General features: G+C 56.8%; 1 long non-coding RNA gene across 1 annotated transcript; it reads left to right on the plus strand.

Moving 5' to 3' along the window:
• The first annotated feature begins 795 nt into the window (after window positions 1-795).
• LOC135272144 (uncharacterized) lies at window positions 796-4,200 on the plus strand. Its single transcript, XR_010340239.1, has 3 exons — window positions 796-1,064; window positions 2,186-2,367; window positions 4,125-4,200. It is a non-coding gene; the product is annotated as an uncharacterized LOC135272144 (long non-coding RNA).
• The last annotated feature ends 470 nt before the right edge of the window (window positions 4,201-4,670 follow it).

Below are 4,670 nucleotides of genomic sequence, written 5' to 3' on the forward strand. Positions count from 1 at the left end.
CTCCTGCCTGACTTCCGCGTGGGACTTGCCCCTCCCTCCTCCTCCACCGTCCCGCCTGCCCTGCCGCACCTGGGTGTAGTTGGGGAGGAACCGGCATCTGGGCCAGGAGAGTCCCCCAGCCCCTGGGGCCTCAGACACCTTCCTGAGGCCCAGATGGCGGGTCAGGGGCCGGAGGGGCAGAAGGAGAGTTCCTAGGCTGGAGTTCCGGGAGGGGGTTTCTGCTGTGAGATGGGGCTCATGACACCCACTCTTAGGGGGAAGCAGGATGGCATGGAACCCTGGCTGAGCCTGCACCAACACCCCCACTTGCTTTGCCTCTCAACCCCAGCTCACACATCCCCACGTTCCCTCCTCAAGTACCCCATCCCGAGCAGCATCCCACCCCAGGCCATCACCTCCCCACCCCAGGCAGCACCCCACACCAGGGAGGACCCCACACCAGGCAGCACCCCACCCCGGGCCATCACCTCCCCACCCCAGGCAGCACCCCACACCAGGCAGCATCCCACACCATGCAGCATCCCACGCCAGGCCATCACCTCCCCACCCCAGGCAACACCCCACACCAGGGAGGACCCCACACCAGGCAGCACCCCACCCCGGGCCATCACCTCCCCACCCCAGGCAGCACCCCACACCAGGGAGGACCCCACACCAGGCAGCACCCCACCCCAGGCCATCACCTCCCCACCCCAGGCAACACCCCACACCAGGCCACCACCTCCCCACCCCACAAGTCAGTGTTGATTCACTTAGAGGAGAAACTGGGGCAAGAAGGACCGAGGATGAAGCAGACTCCCAAAGAAACTGTCTTCTCCCACCTCAGCTCTGCTTTCTGGACTCCAGCTGGGGAGTCCTTGGAGTCTTGGGGACACATGGCTGGCCCCGGGCTGTGTGGACGATGGAGGAGGAGCCCCCTGCATCCCCAGCCTGTGTAGACAACAGAGGAGACCCCGCATTCCCAGGCCCTGAACACATTCTGTGCAGCCTGGGCGGAGGGCAGCAGCTGGGAAGCTGGGAAGACTCCTGAGAGTGGCGTCCGGTGGAGTTCCCCGAGGACAGAGGTGGGCAGGGAGTGGGGCCCAGGCCGGCGGGCTGGCGGGCATTATCTGCAGGGTGTGTGGTGAGACTCGGATATGGGACGGCAGGTGCAAAACTCCAGGCGGAGCGCTCCCTGTAGAGTGCAGGGGTTCAGGGTGGAGGCTCTGGGGTCTGGAAGCAGCTGGGTGTAGCTGTCACCAACCTTTCTCTGCTTCAGTTTCTCCATCTCTAAGTGACAGTCAAAAATAGAACCTAAGGGGGTGTGTAAAGATCACAATAGTTGCCCCCGCGCTGTGGCTCACGCCTGTGACCCCAGCACTTTGGACAGCTGAGGATCACCTGAGGTCAGGAGTTCGAGACCCGCTTCTGAAAGCTGGGGAGGCAGGGCCAGAGCTCCACGGGCAGACGCTGTCACACAGACGGCACCACAGGCCCGCTGGGCTGGAGCACGCATGGGCAAGCCCAGCACCCTCAGCTGTGGTTCAGGCCCCGGCTTCCTCAAGGGATAACATGGCCCCACCCACATTTCTCCTTGGGGCACCTCCTGGCAGGCTGGGACGGCAGCAGAGGCCACAACTGTGCCACTTTAGCAAAGACAAGGGAGTGAAATGGTGGCCGAGGACCAGTGAACTCAGATGGAACAAATCCAGATGGAACACGCTAAGATTTGTGTGCAAAAGGGTTGTGGCTTAAACAAGCTGAGTGTTTTTCCTATAAGTGAAATCTGGAGTTGGCTGGGTATGGTGGCTCACACCCAGCACTTTGGGAGGCCGAGGTGGGCAGATCACCTTAGGTCAGGAGTTCAAGACCAGCCTGGCCAATATGCTGAGACCCCCATCTCTACTAAAACTACAAAAAATTAGCCAGGCATGGTGGTGCATGCCTGTAATCGCAACTACTCAGAAGGCTGAGGTTAGAGAATCACTTGAACCTGGGAGGTTGCAGTGAGCCGAGCTCACACCACTGCACTCCAGCCTGGGTGACAGAGCGAGACCCTGTCTTTCTCTCTCTCTCTCTCTCTCTCTCTCTCTCTCACACACACACACACACACACACACACACACCCCTGGACTAATGTGGCCAAACTATAGTCATTAGAGACCCAGAACGCCTTTAACTTGTTGATCTGCCACCTTACACGTAGGGTCCAAGCACCCGGTCCAAAATGGCTGCTCATGCTCTGGACATCACATCCACGTTCCAGCCAGCGGGAAGAGGAGAAGGTGAAGGAAGGAACCCCACCCTTCGCCTGGTTTGTCACATGACCACACTTTACGGCAAGGAAGCCTGGGGCGTGTGAGCTCTTTTCCCGTGGAAAAATGCAAGGTAAGTGGGAGACAGACACCCGGCCGTCTCACCAGTGGGTCGCAGCCGCCGAGTTAGAATTCAGAATCAGAATCCCCAAGGCTTACTGAGCACAGGAGGAGCTCACGTGCAAGGGCCATGTGGCCAGCCAGCTCCTGCCTGCTCCGGTACAGGTGTGGGTCCCCAGCCCCCAACTCGGCCAGCCCAGGACTCTCTGTGCTCACGTTTTCACTGCGTTAGGACAATCTGCCAGCAGGTCACAGGTGTTGCCCTACTGAGGTGTCACTTCAAGCATCTGCACAGCTGTGCTCTTTTTCAGTGACTTTTTCAGCATTCCGGTTGCACCGCAGAAACACTGCTCCTCTTCCCCCCACACGTTCCACAGGCATCACCTGGGGAATCCCCAGTCTCCTGGAGTCCTCCCGGCACAGCCGGGGTGTCCAGCCTCAGGGGAGAGTGCTCACCGAGGCGGCCGCATCGGACGCTGGCCCCACGCGTGTGGAAGTTCCCTTACATCCAGCGAAGTAGGCAGTCGGGGAGGAAGGGCAGACCCCACCCGGGCCCATCTGGACGGAAAACCAGCACAGCCCTTTCAGAAAGCAATTCGGCCATTATGCGTATGAAGAGCCTTAAAATTGTTTAGACTTTGGTCCATTAATCTAACTTTCTGAAAACTGTCCTAAAGGAACAATGCAAAATAATGAAAAAATATATATGTCATTTGCAGCGAAAGTGTAAACCAGCAAAGTTCAACAATAGGAGAGTATCAGAGCAAATGTGTTCAGATTTGTATGCTGATTAAGCGGCCATGAGAAGTTACGCTTTCACAGAGTTTTTGAGAATATAGGAAGATGCTTCTGTTATAAAAAAAAAAAAACAGGTTACAAATGTATAAAAAATTTGTCTAAATTAAAAGAGATTTATTAATTTATTATTTATTTATTTTTGAGACAGAGTCTCACTCTTGTTGCCCAGGCTGGAGTGCAATGGCGCGATCACGGCTCACTGTAACCTCCGACTCCCGGGTTCAAGCAACTCTCCTGCCTCAGCCTTCTGAGTAGCTGGGACTACAGGCGTGCGCCACCATGCCCGGGTAATTTTGTATTTTTAGTGGGATAGAGTTTCACCATGTTGGTCAGGCTGGTCTCGAACTCCTGACCTCAGGTGATCCACCTACTTCAGCCTCCCAAAGTGCTGGGATTACAGGCATGAGCCACTGTAATCCGGGCTTAAGCTTTAAATTCAGGATACCTGTGCAGAACGTGCAGGTTTGTTACACTGGTAAACGTGTGCCATGGTGGTTTGATGCTCCTATCACATGAAAATATGGGAAGAGTAGGGCCGGGCGCGGTGGCTCACGCCTGTAATCCCAGCACTTTGGGAGGCTGAGGCGGGTGGATCACGAGGTCAGGAGATTGAGACCATCCTGGCTAATACAGTGAAACCCCGTCTCTACTAAAAATGCAGAAAAAACGGGCGTGGTGGCGTGTGCCTGTAGTCCCAGCTACCTGGGAGGCTGAGGCAGGAGAATTGCCTGAACCCGGGAGGCGGAGGTTGCAGTGAGCCGAGATCGCGCCACTGTGCTCCAGCCTGAGCGGCAGAGGGAGACGCCAACTCAATTAAAAGAAAAAAGGGAAGAGCAGATTGATATGTGATTTTATATGTGCCTAACTGTGAACTAAGGGTGCGTATTATGCTTTTCCTCACTGTTTGTTTTCAAATTTTCTGACACAAACAATCACATTCAAGTCTATTATTAAAACCTTTATTTCCCCCAGACTCAGCCTGCTCAGCTGCCCGCTTTGCATGCAGCTCCTGAGTGGAGCTTGGCCTGGACGGCCCTGCCCTGCCTTCGCAGAGAACTCTGGTCGACGTCCCCGCGGGCCTCCTGCTCTTCCTCTGTGGACCTTGGACCCTGCTCCTCTGTCCTTCCTCCGCCCCCTCCAGAAGACTCATTCACCAGATGCCTCCCCCACCCCCAGGCCCAAAGTGCAGCAGAGGCGGGCCCTCCATCCCTGCTGCCTCCTTTCAATTGTGGGATCTGGCAGAGGGGTCAGGATGACAAAGCCAGCAAAGGCCCCAGGTGAAATCCCACAGGCAGGTGTGAGCACCAGGTGCCATTACCGTCTCCCTGGGCCCCTCCCTAAGAGACCTGTCCTCCCAACCCCACAGCCTCCCGGGCGTGGCCGCAGACACTAATGTCTTGTCCAGGGCGCTTCTGAGAGGCAGCCCCTCCAGGTCAGCTGGAGTCGGTGCCTCTGGGAACCTGCCCCTGCCCCTGTTTTCTCTCTGGGCTGGTCTCAGGCATCCTGCTGGCTGGAGCC

Source organism: Aotus nancymaae, unplaced genomic scaffold (genome assembly GCF_030222135.1).
Source record: "Aotus nancymaae isolate 86718 unplaced genomic scaffold, 86718_ANA_hifiasm-v0.15.2.pri h1tg000106l, whole genome shotgun sequence".
In the NCBI taxonomy this organism is placed as follows: Eukaryota; Metazoa; Chordata; class Mammalia; order Primates; family Aotidae; genus Aotus; species Aotus nancymaae.